The sequence below is a fragment of the Pan paniscus genome, chromosome 16 (genome assembly GCF_029289425.2).
Source record: "Pan paniscus chromosome 16, NHGRI_mPanPan1-v2.0_pri, whole genome shotgun sequence".
Classification (NCBI taxonomy): Eukaryota; Metazoa; Chordata; class Mammalia; order Primates; family Hominidae; genus Pan; species Pan paniscus.
This window is the reverse complement of record NC_073265.2, coordinates 66,098,038-66,119,779: the sequence shown is the minus strand read 5'-3', so window position 1 is coordinate 66,119,779 and position 21,742 is coordinate 66,098,038. Positions and strand designations below refer to the sequence as shown.

Here is a 21,742-nt window from a genome sequence, read left to right as displayed (position 1 = left end):
AAAAATTCTGCTTGGAACTGACATTCCTGCTTACATTTTATTGGCTGAAGCAAGTTACCTATCTGCCATCAGTGGGGCCAAGGCAGCAGCACATCATGGAGGGGAATCAGACTGTTTGGCATATGATTAATAGGAATAGATTTTGTGGCAAAAGAAAATGAGTGGTAACCTGATTAAAAAATTGGCAAAGGATTTCAATAGACATTTATCTAATACCATACATAAATGGCCAATAAGCACATGAAACTATGCTATCAGGGAAGTCCAGATCAAAACTACAATGAGATACCACTTCACATCCACTCAGATGGTTGTAATAAAAAAGACGGACAATGGTAAGTGCTGGAAAAGATGTGGAGAAACTGGAACCCTTATATGCTGCTGGTGGGAGTATAAAATGGTGTAGCTGGTTTGGTAAATCATCTAGCAGATCCAGAAAAATTTAAAAATACAGTTACTATGTAGCCCAGCAATTCTACTCCTAGGAATCTACCCAAAATAAATGAAAATATATATCCCCACAAAAACTTGTAAATGAATGCGCATAGCAGCATTGTTCATAATAGTCAAAAAGTGGAAATAGTCTATATGTCCTTCCACTGATGGATAAATAAAAGGTGATTATATATTCTATACAATGGACTATTATTCAGCCTTAAAAAGGAATGAAGCGTTGATGCATGCTACAATGTGGACATACCTTTTTTTTTTTTTGAGATGGAGTTTCACTCTGTCACCCAGGCTGGAGTGCAGTGGAGCGATCTTGGCTCACTGCAAGCTCCACCTTCTGGGTTCACACCATTCTCCTGCCTCAGCCGCCCCACGACCATGCCCAGCTAATTTGTTCTATTTTTTAGTCTAGACGGGGTTTCACCTTGTTAGCTAGGATGGTCTCGATCTGTTGACCTTGTGATCCGCCTGCCTTGGCCTCCCAAAGTGCTGGGATTACAGGTGTGAGCCACCGCGCCCAGAAACATACCTCGAATATATGCAAAGTGAAAGAAGCCAGTTACAAAATACCACATCTCATGACTCCCTTTATACAAGGTGTCCGGAGTAGGCAAATCTATGCATAGAGAAAGTAGATTAGCGGTTGCCTATGGCTGAGAGAATTGAGGGAAAATGGAGAAGTGAGTACTGGGTTCCTTTCCGGGGTAAAGAAAATGCAGTGATGATTGTACAATTGTGTGAATATCCTAAAAACCACTGATTTGTATGTAGGTTACATCTCAATAAAGCTGTTTTATATGTATATAAGAAAGATGAATCGTTTTTATTTTTGTCATATTTATTTTTATTAATTCAAGTGGAGATGACCAGTAGGTAGTTAACAATGTGGCCTGGATCCCAGGAGTAGGAATCAGGGCTGGGGATATATATTGGGAAATCCAGAGCATAAAGATGCTAACCAAAGTTATGTAAAAGGCAGTAGTCACGTAGAGAGTGTGTCCAGTGGGAAAAGAGTGAAGGCTTATACCTATTCCTGTGGGATAACAATATTTAAAGGCTGGGAGAAATAAGAGAGACTTTAAAAGAGATGGAGAGGGAGTGGTTAGAGATGGAGAAGTGCTACCAAGAGAGTAAAAATGAAAGGCAAGGAAAAGTATTTCCAGAAGGAAGGAGGGTCATGAAGAGAAATTAGGTTAGGTAATGATGATAATGTCCATAAGATATATAGTAGGGAAATCCCTAGTGACTTTTTTTTTTTTTTTGAGACAGAGTCTCGCTCTGTCGCCAGGCTTGAGTGCAGTGGCACGATCTGTGCTCACTGCAACCTCCGTCTCCCTGGTTCAGCGATTCTCCTGCCTCAGACTCCTGAGTAGCTGGGATTACAGGCACATGCCACCACGCCCAGCTAATTTTTGTTATTTTTAGTAGAGATGGGGTTTCACCATGTTGGTCAGGATGGTCTCGATCTCGATCTCCTGACCTCGTGATCTGCCTGCCTCGGCCTCCCAAAGTGCTGGGATTACAGGCGGGAGCCACCAGCCCAGCCCAACTTTTTTTTTTTTTTTTTTTAAATTGAGATGGAGTCTCGCACTGTCACCCAGGCTGGAGTGCAGTGGCATGATCTCAGCTCACTGCAAACCTCTGCTATCCAGGTTCAAGGGATTCTCGTGCCTCAGCCTCCCGAGTAGCTGGGACTATAGGTGTGCGCCACCACACCCGGCTATTTTTTTTTTTTTTTTTTGTATTTTTGGTAAAGACAGGGTTTCGCCATTTTGGCCAGGGTGGTCTTGAACTCCTGACCTCAGGTGATCCACCTGCCTCAGCCTCCCAAAGTGCTGGGATTACAGGCGTGAGCCATGGTGGCTGGCCCCTAGTGACGTTGGAAAGAATGGTTTCAGTGGGGTGGTGGGGCAGAAACCAGAGTGCAGGAAGTCCAGACTTGAGTAGTGGTTGAGGAATTGGAGGCACTCTTGTTTAGATAATTGGAGAAATGTATTATAGGAAAGAAAGCAGAGGTTGAAGTGGAGTCTGGTAGGTTCGGCGGGAGATTTCAAGATGGGAGAGACTTCAGGTTGTTTACATGCTTATGAGTATGAAAGGAAGTGGGGATAATTAAGAAATGAGGCCCTGACCACCTTTTATAGAATTGTAGTATGCTCCCTACTCTATCCCCCTTATCCTACTCATTTTGTTTACTGTAGTGCTTATCATGTTATATAATTTACTTATTTATTGTGTTTACTATTTCTTGTGTTAAAAGCAAAATATTAGCCAAATTAAACAGAGTTTGAGCAAAGAATTATTCCCGAATCAGGCAGCCTCCTGAGCCAGAGTAGGTTCATACAGACTCCCGCAGAGCCACATGGTGGAAAAAGGTTTACAGACAGAGAAAGAAAAGTGAGGTAGGGAAACAGCCAGAATGGTTATAGCTAGACGTTTACCTTATTTGAACACGGTTTGAACAGTTGGCCGTCTTTGGCCAAAACTTGGTGATTGGCGCAAGAGTAGGTTGCAGTGTATTTACACCTCCATTTAGGTTATAGTTTACTATTTACGGAGAAACCTTCAGGCTGAACTTAAAATATGTAAGGACACAGCTTTTGGCTAAACTTGATGTAACACTTGCCTGGTTTCACCCTGCTCCAAGAAGCCGGAGGTTTTTTAGAGATTTCTGTTTATTTTGCTCACGTATTAACTCCAAGCATCTAGAATACCATCTGATATATAGTATGTGGTCAATAAACATTTGCTGAATAAATGAAAAAGCGAGTTTTCTAAGAAGGTAAGAGAGAAGGGGAGCCAGAACATAGCCACATGGTTCCTGCCCCCACAACGCTTGTGAGTCCAGGACTTCCCGCCTACTGCGGGTGGGGAGGGAGAGGGAAGGGTAAAGAGCTGTTTCCCAGCTGGATGAAAAGGGACGGTGAATATTCGTTTGATAATTACAGTCTGCATTGAATCTTTTTTCTATTTTGTTCAGACTGATTGAAACGTTAAAGTATTTAATTCATCATGTGTTTGTCTTTGAAGTAGAGGAAACGTATTTGTTAGGTCTCTGTACTTCGACCTTCCAGGCCTGGCACACAGAAGGGCCCTGATAAAGCTTCTCGGAGGCCTAGTTGTGTTCAGCGCAGCCCAGCGTGCTCCTGTCAAGTGCTTTCGCCAGCACAGATTTCTGTGAGGCGCGTCTCTAAGTCCTTAATCTGTGGATTGACTGTGGTGATAAGGCAGGAGGAGGGAAGAGATTGAGTACGAGAAAGACCTGTGTGGCCAAAAGCGGCGGTGTAAGCTTAACCTAGGAAAAGAAACAGCTTCGGAAACGCCGCGCCGGGACATCGAACCAAATCAACCCTCACACCTCCCGCCTGGGCGCCCCAACGGCGCGAACCGGCTTGCGCCTGCGCGCGGACAACACAGCTCTTGCAGCCGGCAGCGGCTGAGATCACGTGGTGCGCCGGGAAGCCACCCCGCCTCTCCGAGGCCTCCCTGCCCCGCCCCGCCACGCCCCTTTCCCGGCGGGACGCTCTGAGCCGCCCCGAACTGAGCAGGGCGGTCGGGGGTGAGTGTCCGCGAGGGGCGTGCGTAGCGCAGACCCGGGCGGGTCCGGGTTGGGGCGCGGGCCGTCTGAATGCCTTGCGGGGACCAGGGGACAAAATGGCGGCGGGGTACGCCCTTTCACCCCCTCCCCTCACCTGGGAGTGCGAGTTGAGCGGGGCAGGGATCGTTGCTGGGGGAGGGGAGCCGCGGTCGCCTGGGGAGGGCTCGGAGGTCGGCCTCGGAGGCCTCTGGACGGGGGCTGGGGTGAGCCGCGTCCGGGCCTGCCCTGCGGGCTCATCTGGGGTGTGAGGGACGTGAGACCCCGCACACTACGCGGTCTGAGGGGTGAGTGGGGGGCTGCCGCGTCACCTCACTTGGGGGGCAGCCCCGGCCGCGGGTGACGAGGCTTCTGGAATGTCTAAATGCGAGGGGCCCCTGGAGGAGCCGCCCTTCGTTTGACAGGTGATCGTCTTCGTCATCTGTCATTCCCAGCGGGGTTTACCATGCTTTCCCTGTACTCTGATCTTAGCTCTGCCCAGGAAACGGGGCAGGAATGGCCTCTCCGTCTTCCAGATGCGTGCGCTGAGGCCTGGAGGGGCGAAGAGCCTCTCGCACCTGGGAGTAGTGGGACCCAGCCTCCTGCCTCTGTTGCTGCTCTTTTCCAAAACAGCACTTCCTTCGCGCCTTTCCTCTACACCGTTTTCCAGGCGCGTTCGTGGGAACGGCACCAGGGAGGAACGGGATTGTTAGAAAGCAGGCACAAAACTGGTCCTGTAAGCAACACCTGCTCCTGTTAAGGGGGCCCCAGCTGAGATGAGGCCGCCTGTTTGTGAGCAGCTTCCTGTTGCTGGTGGACTGCATCTCTTATTCTAGTTGTGACAAGTTATTTTCCATGAAAATAGCTATTCATTAATAGTCATTTTACCGAACAGATACTAATTCCTTATATGAATTATAGTTTGTCTTAGTTTATGGATTAATTTCATCATTAACTTTTCATCTTCATAAATAATCTGGTAGAAGGATGGATGGGCTAGGAGTAATACTTATTTTATGAATGGAGAAACGGGGGCTCAAAAGGTTATTACTTGCCTTAGATCACCAGCTGGTGAGTGGTAGATCTGGGGTTAAGTTTTCTGACCTAAGGTTGGTAGTCTGACCACTGTCCCACTCTGGCCTATACTGGTGCTCTTTCCCTTCTGTTATTTCTGTTAACTATGACTTTTCCTCAAAGTTTGTTGGTTGCAGATGATTTATGCCACTTGAAGAATGATATCCACTAAAGAATTAATATTTTTAATCAATCAAAGAGTCAAGTTTTAATGTGATTTGGAAGGTTGTCTGTGGGAGAAGTAATCTGATGGCTTTGAAGGCAGACTGTTTTGAGTTTGAATCTCAGCCCCACCCCTTGTTTTTGGCAAATTAATTTTTCTGAGCCTTTCTTATCTGTAAAGTAGGAATAATATCCACCTCATAAATTTGTTGATAGTAATAAATTAGGTGTCTGTAAAGTATTGAGAACTGTTCCTAGCCCATGGTAAGCCCTCAACAAATGCTCTTTTCCTTCTTTCTCCACACTCCCTTGAGCTGCATTAAAAATATTCTCTATGTGTCTTTGGTCCATTTGGGTCTGGTATAGCAAAATACCTCAGACTGAGTGGCTTATAAACAACAGAAATTCATTTCTTGCAGTTTTGGAGGCTGGGAAGTCCTAGATCAAGATGTCTGATGATTCAGTGTTTGGTGATAGCCTGCTTTCTGGTTAATAGATGGCACCCTCTAGCTGTCTCCTTACATGGTGCAAGGGTGAAGGGGTCTCTCTCTGGCCTCTTATAAGGGAATTTATCCCATTCATTAAGGTTCTGCTCTCATAATACAGTCATCTCCCAAAGGCCCCACCTCCTAATATGACCTTGGAAACTAGGATTTCAACAAGAATTTTGAAGAACACAAACATGCAGACCATAGCATTATGGTTAATCACTTGGTTGTTCAGGTCAAATAACCATGGAAGTGTAATCAGCAGTACTGTACAAATGTGTTTATAAATAAATTTTGGTGACTGGTCCAAAGGATATAGTATTCTAAACAGACTTTAAAAATGTTTGCCATTGGTGCTTCATAGGTATTTTAAGAACTCCTAAAAGATTGATATTAAGGTCATTAATGTCTTCATTTAGCTGCAGGAATGTTTTAAAGATAAGTAAGATGAAGGGACTTGAGATTCTGTCATTTCTTTCACTTTCTTTTTTTTTTTTTGAAACCGAGTCTCACTCTGTCACCCAGGCTGGAGTGCAGTGGCGCAATCTTGGCTCACTGCAAACTCCACCTCCCAAGTTCAAGCGATTTTCCTGCCTCAGCTTCCTGAGTAGCTGGAACTACAGGCACTCACCACCATGCCTGGCTAATTTTTTTTTGTATTTTTAGTAGAGACCGGGTTTCACCATGTTGGCCATGCTGGTCTCAAACTCCTGACCTCAGATGATCCACCCACCTCGGCCTCCCAAAGTGCTGGGATTACAGGCGTGCGCCACTGCACCTGGCCTCTTTCACTTTCATACCTGACCACAGCCCAGACTGGTTTTAAAGGATAAACAACTTCTTTGGGAATCACATGTGAATGTTATTTAAACACTTAGAAAGTGGGGGTATTATTTAGGGGGAAGTTTAATAGAATTCTCTGTAAGGGTACAATCTGATATCCATTGTGGAATTGGCATTTCTGAAATTGTAGAAGAGAAAACTGTAAATGGCTGGCATAGCAAAAATTAAATCATTAATAAAATTCTGTTTGCAGTTTCTGCTGGATGGTAACCTTTTTTTTTTAAAAAAAATTCAACTTATATAGTAGAGGGTACATGTGTAGATTTGTTACATGGGTAAATTGATGCTGATGCTTGGGGTCCCAATTATCCCATCACACAGGCCATAAGCATAGTACACAACAGGTGGTCAGCCCATGCTCCCCTTGGCCTAGTGATCCCTGTTGTTTGTGACTTTTACGATCACATATTCTGTGTTTAATTCCCACTTATAAGAGAGAACACACAGTATTTGGTTTTCTTTTCTCATGTTAAGTCACTTAGGACAGTGGTCTCCAGCTCTATCCGTGTTGCTGCAGAGGGCATGATTTTGTTCTTTTTTATGGCTGCATAGTATTCCATGGTGCATTTGTAGCTAACCTTTTTCACAAACATGTTTGGCTTTCACTGATTGGCTATGGGTCTTGTGAAATATAAAGAGTGAAAAGATCTGGAGTCCAATGATGGAGCTAGTCTTAAAAATTATTAGAGGCTGGGTACGGTGGCTCACGCCTGTAATCCTAGCACTTTGGGAGGCTGAGGTGGGCAGATCACAAGGTCAGGAGATCGAGACCATCCTGGCTAACACGGTGAAACCCTGTGTCTACTAAAAATACAAAAAATTAGCTGGAGGTGGTGGCTCATGCTTGTAGTCCCAGCTACTCAGGAGGCTGAGGCAGGAGAATCGCTTGAATCCGGGAGGTGGAGGTTGCAGTGAGCTGAGATCGTGCCACTGCACTGCAGCCTGAACAACAGAGCGAGACTCCGTCTCAAAAAAAAAAAAATTATTAGAAATTATTTATGGAAAGACTTTTTCTTCTATGACATGAAACACTAAAGATTTCATAAAGTTTTGCTAAAATGATAACTTCTTAAAGTAATACGTTCATTTTATGTTTTGAAACATACGCAAAAGAGAATAGTATGATGAACTGCTATGTATCAATCTATTTCAAAAATTAGCTATATATTATACATGAGCAATATTATTCCATAAAAGTTACCTCCTCACTAAATTGTTTTGAAGCAGGTTTCAGACATCATATTTAATTTGTCAAGATTTTAGTATGCATTAGGCCTGCTTTTAATACAGTATTGGAAAAGAGAGAGAGTTTCAGTATTTTCAATTGAGCATGCCACATTCATGAGAGAAAATAAATAACTTGGTTGACATATTCATGGCAGTATATATAGAAGTAATCAGAATTGAAAATCTTATTAAACAATTTAGAATTATAAAATGTCTATATTGCTCTTCAAATTACTCTTTTTTTCTTTTGAGACGGCATCTTGCTCTGTCCCCCAGGCTGGAGTGCAGTGGTGCGATCTCAGCTTACTGCAACCTCTGCCTCCTGGGTTCCAGCGATTCTCCTGCCTCAGCCTCCCGAGTAGCTGGGACTACAGGCGGGTGCCACCACACCTGGCTACAAACTACTCATTTTTACCATAATACACGTATTTTTCAATTAGCAAAAATGTGAACGGTAGTTTTTGAGTATGCCTGTGACAACATTAAAGTATCAGACTCAGAAAGGCAAATACTCAGATTTTCTTAAATGTTGGAAAAGGCAAAAACATGGGTGACAGACTTTGTGAACCCTGGAGAGGAACTGTGATTGCAAACCTCAATTTTTCTACAATTTATTGACCAATATGTGGATAATTCATAGATGTACTATTCTGGCTTCAGTTAGATGGGCCCCTATATTTTGGAGTAGTGCTACCAGCAGGCTTCTCACTGCTTTGGGTCTGCCATTTACTCCTTGCTCTTTTACAACCTGTGTACCCAAACTTGGATAAAGAAAAGATATGCCTTTTCTGGCACTTGAGCCCATCTTTACATTTCCATCTCTAGGATTCTTAGCCATCTCCACAGATATTCCGGGATTGCAGGGCAGAATAAGACAAGTGAGACTTCAGTTCTGAACAAGGCAGGAACTTGTTCAGACACTTTGTGCTCAACCAGACCTAGTGTTCATTCCCTGTTTACCACCTTTATTCTTTGTTTTTTTGGGTGCTCCACTTTCTGCTTGGCCACTGTTTTTTTGCAGCCCTGAGTTTCTCAAATTTCATTTGAGTACCACTGTCAATATTTTGCCATATCCATATTTTTTTGTATGTATGTATGTATTTATTTATTTTTGTCTTTTTTTTTTTTTTTTTTTTTTTTTTTTTAGTATTTATTGATCATTCTTGGGTGTTTCTCAGAGAGGGGGATGTGGCAGGGTCATAGGATAATAGTGGAGAGAAGGTCAGCAGATAAACACGAGAACAAAGGTCTCTGGTTTTCCTAGGTAGAGGTCCCTGCGGCCTTCGGCCCTGTTTGTGTCCCTGGGTACTTGAGATTAGGGAGTGGTGATGACTCTTAACGAGCATGCTGCCTTCAAGCATCTGTTTAACAAAGCACATCTTGCACTGCCCTTAATCCATTTAACCCTGAGTTGACACAGCACATGTTTCAGAGAGCAGGGGGTTGGGGGTAAGGTTATAGATTAACAGCATCCCAAGGCAGAAGAATTTTTCTTAGTATAGAACAAAATGGAGTCTCCTATGTCTACTTCTTTCTACACAGACACAGTAACAATCTGATCTTTCTTTTCCCCACATTTCCCCCTTTTCTTTTCGACAAAACCGCCATCGTCATCATGGCCCGTTCTCGATAGTTGCTGTCTCTTCGGAGCTGTTGGGTACACTTCCCAGACGGGGCGGCCTGGCAGAGGCGCTCCTCACTTCCCAGACGGGGCGGCAGGGCAGAGGCGCTCCTCACTTCCCAGACGGGGCGGCCGGGCAGAGGCGCTCCTCACATCCCAGACGATGGGCAGCCAGGCAGAGACGCTCCTCACTTCCTAGACGGGGTGGCGGCCGGGCAGAGGCGCTCCTCGCTTTCCAGACGGGGCGGCCAGGCAGAGGGGCTCCTCACATCCTAGACGATGGGCTGCCAGGCAGAGACACTGCTCACTTCCTAGACGGGGTGGCGGGCAGGCAGAGGCTGTAATCTTAGCACTTTGGGAGGCCAAGGCAGGTGGCTGGGAGGTGGAGGTTGTAGTGAGCAGAGATCAGGCCACTGCACTCCAGCCTGGGCAACATTGAGCATTGAGTGAGCGAGACTCCGTCTGCAGTCCCAGCACCTCGGGAGGCCAAGGCAGGCAGTTCACCCGAGGCCAGGAGCTGGAGACCAGCACAGTCAACACGGCGAAACCCATCTCCACCAAAAATACAAAAACCAGTCAGGAGTGGCGGCGCTCGGCAGGCCGAGGCAGGAGAATCACCGGAGCCTGAGGCAGGGAGGTTGCAGCTAGCCGAGATCATGGCAGTACAGTCCAGGCTCCGCAAGAGAGGGAGACCATAGAAAGCGGGAGACAGAGAGCGAGAGTGAGAGTGAGAGGGAGAGCATATCCATATTTCTTGTATATTGACTGATTTTATGTTTAAGATAGTGTTACAGATTTTTATTTGAGTAAATGTCATTTTATTGAAAGAAAATTATGTAAATTATTTTATAGGTGGTACTTAGTTATGGCAAATATCATGAAGGTAGTAACTGAATGATTGCAATTTTGGACATTTTGGATTAGGACATAGCTTGCTTTCTTTTTTAATTTGAAGCTTTATTGAGCTATACTTCACATACCATAAAATCCACCCATTTAAAATGTGCACTTCAATGATTTTAATGTATTCACAGAGTTGTGGATCCATTACCACAATCAAGTTTAGAACATTTTCAGTATCCCAATATGAAACCCCATAAGCATTAGCAGCCGTTTTCCATTCTGGCCTCCCTCCCTACTTCCCCATCTTATCTCCAGCTACAGCCACCCACTCATCTACTTTCTGTCTTTATGGATTTGCCTATTCAGGACATTTCACATAAATGGAATTATACAGTACGAAGCCTTTTGTGTCTGGCTTCTTCCATTTAATGTAATGTTTTCAAGATTCATCCATTTTGTAGCACATATCAGCCCTTCATTCCTTTTTATGGATGAATAATATTCCATCATATGGATATACCACATTTATTCATTTATCAGTTCATGAACATCTTGCACTGTTTCTACTTTTTGGCTATTGCTGCTGTGAATATTCCTCTAGAAGTTTTTGTGTGGACTTGTGTTTTCATTTCTCTTGAGTATAAACCTAGGAATAGAATTGCTGGGTTATATAGTGACTTATCTTTTACTTTTTGAGGAACTGCCAGATTGTTACCAAACCAGCTGTACCGGTTTACATTTCCACTGCAGTGTGTCAGGATTCCAGTTTCTCCACATCTTCTCCAACAGTTGTTTTGTCTTTTTGACGGTAGACATCTTGGTGGGTACGAAGTTATGTCTCATTGTGGCTTTGATATGTATTTCCCTAATGACTAGTGATTTCAACATGTTTTCATAGGCTTGTTAGCCATTCGTATACATTTTTTGGAGAAATGAGAACATAACCCCTTTAACCTGACATACTGGTGCTATTTAACCTGACGTGGGTTCTTATTCTTCCTCTTGGTTGCTCTCTGTTGGCTTTTTATTCATATAATCAAGTGAATTGCTCCCCAGAAATCCTTTGTGGTAATCTGTGAAATATACATCTCCTACTTATGTTTATTATTACATTGTAGTACCTGTTTACCTAAGTGCACCTGGAAATATCTGGAATTTACCTAAAAAAAAAGGTCATGCATCTTAAGTACCACTGACTTTCAGATCAGATGCAGAAACAATAATCTGTCAGGTGCCTAATTGAACAGTAGTGCACAAGATGCAGTGATGTAAGGATTTCAAGTTAATCAGTATCTGGTGGGACTTAAGAAATAATAATTCAGTCTTTTTCTTTTTTTTCGAGATAGAGTCTCTGTCACCCAGGCTGGAGTGCAGTGGCGTGATCTCGGCTCACTGCAACCTCTGCCTCCCGGGTTCAAGCAATTCTCATGCCTCAGTCTTCTGAGTACCTGGGACTTCAGGTGCATACCACCACACCCAGCTAAGTTTTTGTATTTTTGGTAGCGATGGGGTTTTGCCATGTTGTCCAGGCTGGTCTTGAACCCCTGAGCTCAGGCAATCTGTCCGCCTCAGCCTCCCAAAGTGCTAGGATTACAGGTGTGAGCCACTGTGCCTGGTCAATCTTGAAGTAACATTTTTTTTTTTTTTCCCCTCTTTGGAGGAAAAGGCCTGTAATTAAGAATTTATGAACTCTGGACTGAAAAATTTTAAGTCAGAGCCTAGTTTAATCTGTAATTTGGAAATACTTTAAATCATTACAGGTTTTTGAAGTTGTAATTGCAGTGCAGTGCAATCATGTATCAGAAAATCTGAAAATAACAAAAAAATTCCCCATTATCCTGTGGTGCACAGCTACCAAGTATTGAGTGCTGGTTGTTTGCCATCAAACATTTTTTCACATTTACTTTCTTTGATTTTGAAAACAACCCTACAAAGTAGATATTTTTACTCTTGTTTTATAGCTGTGTACCCTGAGATTCAAAAATGTTAAAGAATTTATCTAAAGGCGAGTGTAGTTTGTAATTGGCAGACTTGGGATATGGATTTGTGCCTGACTTCAGAACTTACTCTTTTTTAAAAAAAAATTAATATTTTTAGAGATGAGGTCTCACTCTGTCACCCAGGCTGGAGTGCAGTAGAATGATCATAGCTTACTGTAGCCTCTATCTCCTGGGCTCAAGTGAGCCTCCCTCCTTAGCCTCCCAAGGAGCTGGGACTACAGGTGCATGCCACCACGCCTGGCTATTTTTTGTATTTTTGTTGGATTGCTGGTATTATTTTGTATTTTGGCATATTCTCCACATTGCCCAGGCTGGTCTCAAACTCTTGTTTGAGACTCAAGGCGGTCTGCCTGCCTTGGCCTCCCAAAGTGCTAGGATTATAGGGTTACAGGCATGAACCACTGTGCCAGGTCTAGGATTGTTTTTTCTCTTTCTGTGAGAAACATCATGGAGATTTTGATAGGGATTATGTTGAATTTGTAGATTGCTTTGGGTAGTATGGGTATTTTAACAATGTTAATTTTTTCCAGTTCATGAACATGGGATGTCTTTCTCTTTATTTGTGTTATTTTCAGTTTGTCATCAGTTTTATGGTTTTCAGTGTATAGGTCTTTCTTGGTTAGATTTATATTCCTAAGTATTTTATTACTATTATTTTTGTTGTTTTTAAGACAGGATGTCATTCTGTCACCCAGTCTGGAGTGCAGTGGTGTGATCACAACTCACTGCAGCGTTGACCTCCCCAGGCTCCGGTGATCCTCCCACCTCAGCCTCCTGAGTATCTGGGACTACAGGTACACACCACCATGCCTGGCCAATTTTCATATTTTTGGTAGAGACAGGGTTTTGCCATGTTGCCCAGGCTGGTCTCGAACTCCTGGGCTCAAGTGATCGGCCTGCCTTGGCCTCCCAAAGTGCTGGGATTACAGGTGTGAGCCACTGTGGCCAGCCTTTTATTGTCTTTTATGTTATTGTAAATGGGATTTTTTTTTTTTTTTTGAGACAGAGTCTTGCTCTGTTGCCCAGGCTGGAGTGCAGTGGTGCAATCTCGGCTCACTGCAAGCTCTGCCTCCCGGGTTCACACCATTCTCCTGCCTCAGCTTCCCAAGTAGCTGGGACTACAGTCGCCTGCCACCATGCCCGGCAAATTTTTTGTATTTTTAGTAGAGATGGGGTTTCACTGTGTTAGCCAGGATGGTCTCGATCTCCTGACGTCGTGATCCGCCCGTCTCGGACTCCCAAAGTGCTGAGATTATAGGCGTGAGCTCCTGCACCTGGCCGGGATTGTTTTCTTGATTTCTTTTTTGGATGGTTCATTGTTAGTGTATAGAAAAGCTACTGATTTTTCTATTTTGTATTTTGATTTTGTATACTACAACTTTATTGAATTTATTAGTTCTAATAGTTTTTGGTGGAGCTTTTAGGATTTTCTGTATATAAGATCATGTAATCTGCAAACAGACAATTTCACTTCTTTTTTTCCTAACTTGAGTACTTTTATTTTTTTTCTTGACTTTTATTATTTTTTTTCTTAGTCAAGAAAAAAAAAAGAACTGGATGAGATGGCATTCTTGTCTTGTTGATCTTAGAGGAAAAGCTTTTAAATTTTCAGTGTTGTGTATAATGTTAGCTGTGGGCTTGTCATCTATGATCTGTATTACGACATTACTTATGTACCTAATTTTTTGAAAGTTTTTATCTTGAAAGGGTGTTGAATTTTGTCAGATGCTTTTTCTGCATTTATTGAGATGATCATATGATTTTCATTCTTTGTTCTGTTAACGTGGTGTATCTCATGTGTTAATTTGCATATGTTGAACCATTCTTGCAACCCACAAATAATTCCTACCTGATCATAGTGTATGATGCTTTCAATAAGCTGTTGGATTTGGTTTGCCGGTATTTTATGGAGGATTTTTGAATCTATATTCATCAGGGATATGGGCCTGTAATTTTCTTTTCTTCTGGTGTTTATGTCTGGCTTTAGTATTAGGGTAATGTTGGCCTTGTGAAATGAGTTTGGAAATATTTTCTTCAGTTTTTGGGAAGAGTTTGAGAAGGATTGGTATTAATTCTTCGTTAAATGTTTGGTAGAATTCGCCAGTGAAGCCATGAGGTCCTAGGTTCTTCTCTTTTGTGAGTTTTTTATTAAAAAATCAGTCTTCTTACTTGTTATTGATCTGGTCAGATTTTTTATTTCTTCATGATTCAGTCTTGGTAGGTTGTATATTTCTAGGAGTTTACTTATTTTCTGTAAGTTATTCAATTTGTTGGCATGTAATTGTTCAAAGTAGTCTTTTATGATCCCTTTATTTCTATAATATCAGTTGTAATGTTTCCTCTTACATTTGTAATTTTGTTTGTCTTCTTTTTCTTAGTCTAGCTAAAGGTTTTTCAGTTTCATTTATCTTTTTCAACAATCAACTCTTAGTTTCATTGATCTTTTCTGTTTTTCTATTCTCTATTTCATTGATTTTTGCTCTGTTATTATTTCCTTCCTTATGCTGTCTTTAGATTTAGTTTGTTCTTTTTTTAGTTCTTTGAGGTGTAAACTTAGGTTGTTTATCTGAGTTGTTTTGCCTTTCTCTTTTTTTCTTTTCATAGATGGGATCTTGCTATGTTGCCCAGGCTGGAATGTAGAGACTAGTCTCAGGCATGATCAGAGCACACTACAGCCTCGAACTCTTGGGCTCAAGCAATCCTCCCACCTCAGTCTCCTGACTAGCTGAGATTACAGGTGTTCACATCATGTGAGGCTGAGATCTGTCTGTGTCTTTTTTTTTTGAGTTGAAATTTCACTCTGTTGCCCATGCTGGTGTGCAGTGGCACCATCTCAGCTCACTGCAACCTCCACCTCCCGGGGTCAAGCGATTCTCCTGCCTCAGCCTCCCAAGTAGCTGGGACTGCAGGCATGCGCCACTGCATCCAGCTAATTTTTTGTGTTTTTAGTAGATATGGGGTTTCACCATGTTGGCCAGGCTGGTCTTGAACTCCTGACCGCAGGTGATCTGCCTGCCTCGGCCTCCCAAAGGGCTGGGATTACAGGTGTGAGCCACTGCGCCTAGCCCTGTCTGTCTTTATGTAGGCTTTTGTCACTATAAACTTGCCTCTTAGAACTGCTTTTATTGTATTCCATAAGTTTTGCTATGTTGTGTTTCCATTTTCACTTGTTTCAGGATACTTTTTGATTTCCCTTTTGATTTTTTTCTTTGACCCATTGATTGTTTAGTTGTGTGTTGTTTAATTTCCACATATTTGTGAATTTTCCAGTTTTCTTCCTGTTATTTCTAGCTTTATACCATTGTGGTCAGAAAAGATACTTGATATCATTTAAATCTTCTTGAATTTGTTAAGACTTATTTTGTGGCCTAACATATGATCTATCCTAGAGAATATTGTGTGTGCTTGAAAATGTTGTATATTCTGCTGCTGTTGGATGGAATGTTCTGCATATGTCTGTTAGGTCCATTTGGCCTATAGAACTGTTCAAGTTCACTGTTTCCTTGTTGATTTTTTTTTTTGTCTGGATGATCTATCCCTTGTTGAAAGTGGGGTATTGAAGTCCCCTGCTATTAATGTATTGCTGTCTATTTTTCCTTTCAGTGGTGTTAAAATTTTGGTGCTCCAATGTTGGGTGCATACATATCTACAACGGTTATATCCTTTTGATGAATTGCCCCTTTATCATTATGTAATGACTTTTTTTTATTATTATACTTTAAGTTCTAGGGTACATGTGCACAAAGTGCAGATTTGTTACACAGGTATACATGTGCCATGTTGGTTTGCTGCACCCATCAACTTGTCATTTACGTTAGGTATTTCTCCTAATGCTATCCCTCCCTCAGCCCCCACCCAGTGACAGGCTCCGGTGTGTGATGTTCCCTGCCCTGTGTCCAAGTGTTCTCATTGTTCAATTACCATCCCAAGGATGAGTGAGAACATGCGATGTTTGGTTTTCTGTCCTTGTGATAGTTTGCTGAGAATAATGGTTTCCAGCTTTATCCATGTACCTGCAAAGGACATGAACTCATCCTTTTTTATGGCTGCATAGTATTCCATGGTGTATATGTGCCACATTTTCTTAATCCAGTCTATCGTTGATGGACATTTGGGTTGGTTCCAAGTCTTTGCTATTGTGAACAGTGCTGCAGTAAACATACGTGTGCATGTGTCTTTATAGTAGCATGATTTATAATCCTTTGGGTATATACCCTGTAATGGGATTGCTGGGTCAAATGGTATTTCTAGTTCTAGATCCTTGAGGAATCGCCACGCTGTTTTCCACAATGGTTGAACTAATTGACACTCCCACCAACAGTGTAAAAGCATTCCTATTTCTCCACATCCTCTCCAGCATCTGTTGTTTCCTGAATTTTTAATGATGGCCATTCTAACTGGTGTGAGATGGTATCTCATCGTGGTTTTGATTTGCGTTTCTCTGATGGCCAGTGATGGTGAGCATTTCTTCATGTGTCTGTTGGCTGTATAAATGTCTTCTTTTGAGAAGTGTCTGTTCATATCCTTCACCCGCTTTTTGCTGGGGTTGTTTTTTTTCTTGTAAATTTGTTTAAGTTCTTTGTAGATTCTGGATATTAGCCCTTAGTCAGATGGATAGATTGCAAAAATTTTCTCCCATTCTGTAGGTTGCCTGTTCACTCTGATGGTAGTTTCTTTTGCCATGCAGGAGCTCTTTAGTTTAATTAGATCCCATTTGTCTGTTTTGGCTTTTGTTGCCATTGCTTTTGGTGTTTTAGTCATGAAGTCTTTGCCCATGCCTATGTCCTGAAGGTATTGCCTAGGTTTTCTTCTAGAGTTTTTATGGTTTTAGGTCTTACATTTAAGTCTTTAATCCATCTTGAATTAATTTTTGTATAAAGTGTAAGGAAGGGATCCAGTTTCAGCTTTCTGCATATGGCTAGCCAGTTTTCCCTGCACTATTAAATAGGGAATCCTTTCCCCATTTCTTGTTTTTGTCAGGTTTGTCAAAGATCAGATGGTTGTAGATGTGTGGTGTTATTTCTGAGGCCTCTGTTCTGTTCCATTCGTCTATGTATCTGTTTTGGTACCAGTACCATGCTGTTTTGGTTACTGTAGCCTTGTAGTATAGTTTGAAGTCAGATAGTATGAAGTCTCCAGCTTCGTTATTTTTGCTTAGGATTGTCTTGGCAATTCAGGCTCTTTTTTGGTTCCATATGAACCACATTGGAAAAAATTCTGTGAAGAATTTCCAATTCTGTGAAGAAAGTCATTGGTAGCTTGATGGGGATGGCATTGAGTCTATAAATTACCTTGGGCAGTATGGCCATTTTCATGATATTGATTCTTCCTATCCATGAGCATGGAATATTCTTCCATTTGTTTGTGTCCTCTTTTATTTTGTTGCGTAGTGGTTTGTAGTTCTCCTTGAAGAGGTTCTTCAAAATCCCTTGTAAGTTGGATTCCTAGATATTTTATTCTGTTTGTAGCAATTGTGAATGGGAGTTCACTCATGATTTGGCTCTCTGTCTGTTATTGGTGTATTGCTTGTGCAATTTTTGCACATTGATTTTATATCCTGAGACGTTACTGAAGTTGCTTATCAGCTTGAGGAGATTTTGGGCTTGGACGATGGGGTTTTCTAAGTATATAATCATGTTATCTGCCAGCAGGGACAATTTGACTTCCTCTCTTCCTAATTGAATACCCTTTATTTCTTTCTCTTGCCTAATTGCCCTGGCCAGAATTTCCAGCACTGCGTTGAACAGGAGTGGTGAGAGAGGGCATCCTTGTCTTGTGCCAGTTTTCAAAGGGAGTGCTTCCAGTTTTTGCCCATTCGGTATGATCTTGGCTATGGGTTTGTCATAAATAGCTGTTATTATTTTGAGATATGTTCCATCAATACCTAGTTTATTGATAGTTTTTAGCATGAAGAGATGTTGAATTTTGTCAAAGGCCTTTTCTGCATCTATTGAGATAATCATGTGGTTTTTGTCATTGGTTCTGTTTATTTGATGGATTACGTTTATTGATTTGCATATGTTGAACCAGCCTTGCATCCCAGGGATGAAGCTGACTTGATTGTGGGTGGACAAGCTTTTTGATGTGCTGCTGGATTCAGTTTGACAGTATTCTACTGAGGATTTTTGCATCGATGTTCATCAGGGATATTGGTCTAAAATTCTCTTTTTTTGTTGTGTCTCTGCAAGGCTTTGGTATCAGGATGATGCTGGCCTCATAAAATGAGTTAGGGAGGATTCCCTCTTCTTCTATTGATTGGAATAGTTTCAGAAGGAATGGTACCAACTCCTCTTTGTACCTCTGGTAGAATTTGGCTGTGAATCTGTCTGGTCCTGGACTATTTTTGGTTGGTAGGCTCTTAATTATTGCCTCAATTTCAGAGCCCGTTATTGGTCTATTCAGAGATTCAGCTTCTTCCTGGTTTAGTCTTGGGAGGGTGTATGTGTCCAGGAATTTATCCATTTCTTCTAGTTTTTCTAATTTATTTGTGTAGAGGTGTTTATAGTATTCTCTGATGGTAGTTTGTATTTCTGTGGGATCTGTGGTGATATCCCCTTTATCATTTTTTATTGCATCTATTTCATTCTTCGGTCTTTTCTTTATTAGTCTTCCTAGCAGTCTATCAATTTTGTTGATCTTTTCAAAAAAACAGCTCCTGGATTCATATATTTTTTGAAGGGTTTTTTGTGTCTCTATTTCCTTCAGTTCTGCTCTGATCTTAGTTATTTCTTGCCTTCTGCTAGCTTTTGAATTTATTTGCTCTTGCTTCTCTAGTTCTTTTAATTGTGTTGTTAGGGTGCAGATTTTAGATCTTTCCTGCTTTCTCTTGTGGGCATTTAGTGCTATAAATTTCCCTCTACCCACTGCGTTAAATGTGTCCTAGAGATTCTGGTACATTGTGTCTTTGTTCTCATTGATTTCAAAGAACATCTTTATTTCTGCCTTCATTTCATTATTTACCCAGTAGTCATTCAGGAGCAGGTTGTTCAGTTTCCATGTAGTTGTGCAGTTTTGAGTGAGTTTCTTAATCCTGAGTTCTAATTTGATTGCCCTGTGGTCTGAGAGACTGTTGTGATTTCTTTTCTTTTACATTTGCTGAGGAGTGCTTTACTTCCAATTATGTGGTCAATTTTAGAATAAGTGCAACGTGGTGATGAGAAGAATGAATATTCTGTTGAATTGGGGTGGAGAGTTCTGTAGATGTCTATTAGGTCCGCTTGGTGCAAAGGTGAGTTCAAGTCCTGGATATCCTTGTTAACCTTCTGTCTTGTTAATCTGTCTAATATTGACAGTAGGGTGTTAAAGTCTCCCATTATTATTGTGTGGGAGTCTAAGTCTCTTTGTAGGTCTCTAAGGAGTTGCTTTATGAATCTGGGTGTCCATGTATTGGGTGCGTATATATTTAGGATAGTTGTTCTTTTTGTTGAATTGATCCCTTTACCATTATGTAATGGCCTTCTTTGTCTTTTTTGATCTTTGTTGGTTTGAAGTCTGTTTTATCAGAGATTAGAATTGCGACCCCTGCTTTTTTTTGCTCTCCATTTGCTTGGTAGATCTTCCTCCATACTTTAGTTTGAGCCTATGTGTGTCTCTGCACATGAGATGGGTCTCCTGAATACAGCACACTGATGGGTCTTGACTCTGTCCAGTTTGCCAGTCTGTGTCTTTTAATTGGGGCATTTAGCCCATTTACATTTAAGGTTAATATTGTTATGTGTGAATTTGATCCTGTCATTATGTTAGCTGGTTATTTTGCCCATTAATTGATGCAGTTCCTTCATAGCATCGATGGTCTTTACCATTTGGCATGTTTTTGCAGTGTGTGGTACCGGTTGTTCTTTTCCATGTTTAGTGCTTCCTTCAGGAGCTCTTATAAGGCAGGCCTGGTGGTAACAAAATCACTCAGCATTTGCTTGTCTGTAAAGGATTTTATTTCTCCTTCACTTATGAAGCTTAGTTTGGCTGGATATGAAATTCTGGGTTGAAAATTCTTTTCTTTAAGAATGTTGAATATTGGCCCCTACTCTCTTCTGCCTTGTAGGGTTACTGCTAGGAGATCTGCTGTTGGTCTGATGGGCTTCCCTTTGTGAGTAACCTGACCTTTCTCTCTGACTGCCCTTAACATTTTTTCCTTTATTTCAACCTTGGTGAATCTGACAATTATGTATCTTGGGGTTTCTCTTCTTGAGGAGTATGTTTGTGGTGTTCTCTGTATTTCCTGAATTTGAATGTTGGCCTGCCTTGCTAGGTTGGGGAAGTTCTCCTGGATAATACCCTGAAGAGTGTTTTCCAACTTGGTTCCATTCACTCCATCAGTTTCAGGTACACCAGTCAGACGTAGATTTGGTCTTTTCACATAGTGCATATTTCTTGAAGGCTTTGTTCATTTCTTTTTACTCTTTTTTTGGTCTAATCTTGTCTTCTTACTTCATTTCATTAATTTGATCTTCAATCACTGATATCCTTTCTTCCACTTGATTGAATTGGCTGCTGAGGCTTATGCATGCGTCACGAAGTTCTCTTTGCCATGGTTTTCAGTTCCATCAGGTCATTTAAGGTCTTCTCTCCACTGTTCATTCTAGTTAGCCATTCATCTAACCTTTTTTCAAGGTTTTTGAGCTTCCTTGCAATGGGTTAGAACATGTTCCTTTAGTTTGGAGAAGTTTGTTATTACTGACCTTCTGAAGCCTACTTCTGTCAACTCATCATTCTCCATCCAGCTTTCTTCTGTTGCTGGTGAGGAGCTGCGATCCTTTGGAGGCGAAGAAGCACTCTGGTTTTTAGAATTTTCAGCTTTTCTGCTCTGGTTTCTCCCCGTCTTTGTGGTTTTATCTACCTTTGGTCTTTGATGTTGGTGACCTACAGATGAGGTTTTGGTGTGGATGTCCTTTTGGTTGATGTTGATGCTATTCCTTTCTGTTTGTTAGTTTTCCTTCTAACAGTCAGGTCCCTCAGCTGCAGGTCTGTTGGAGTTTGCTGGAGGTCCACTCCAGACACTGTTTGCCTGGGTATCACCAGCAGAGGCTGCAGAACAGCAAATATTGCAGAACAGCAAATATTGCTGCCTGACCCTCCTCTGGAAGCTTTGTTCCAGAGGGACCCTTGCCTGTATGAGGTGTCTGTCGGCCCCTCCTGCGAGGTGTCTCCCAGTTAGGCTACGCGGGGGTCAGGGACCCATGTGAGGAGGCAGTCTGTCTGTCCTCAGAGGTCAAACGCCATGCTGGGAGAAGCACTGCTCTCTTCAGAGCCATCAGACAGGGACGTTTAAGTCTGCACAAGTTGTCTGCTGCTTTTTGTTCAGCTATGCCCTGCCCACAGAGGTGGAGTCTATAGAGGCAGTAGGCCTTGCTGAGCTGTGGGGGGCTCTGCCTAGTTCGAGCTTCCTGGCTGCTTTGTTTGCCTACTCATGCCTCAGCAATTGTGGACGCTCCTCCCTGACTAGGCTGCAGCCTTACAGGTT

The 21,742-nt window shown here is 42.1% G+C and overlaps 1 protein-coding gene across 8 annotated transcripts in view; it reads left to right on the top strand.

Moving 5' to 3' along the window:
• The first annotated feature begins 1,866 nt into the window (after positions 1-1,866).
• Positions 1,867-21,742, top strand: part of SCAPER (S-phase cyclin A associated protein in the ER) — a 568,863-nt gene continuing 548,987 nt past the window's right edge. For 3 of the 8 annotated variants that reach the window (XM_063596820.1, XM_063596815.1, XM_063596814.1), the window contains exon 1: positions 1,870-4,009. The gene's annotated coding sequence lies outside the window, so the exon portion shown is untranslated. Of the gene's footprint in view, positions 4,010-19,494; positions 19,511-21,742 lie in introns of those variants that run through there. The other 5 variants (XM_034939208.4, XM_034939207.4, XM_063596813.1 and 2 more) reach the window with 4 other exon arrangements.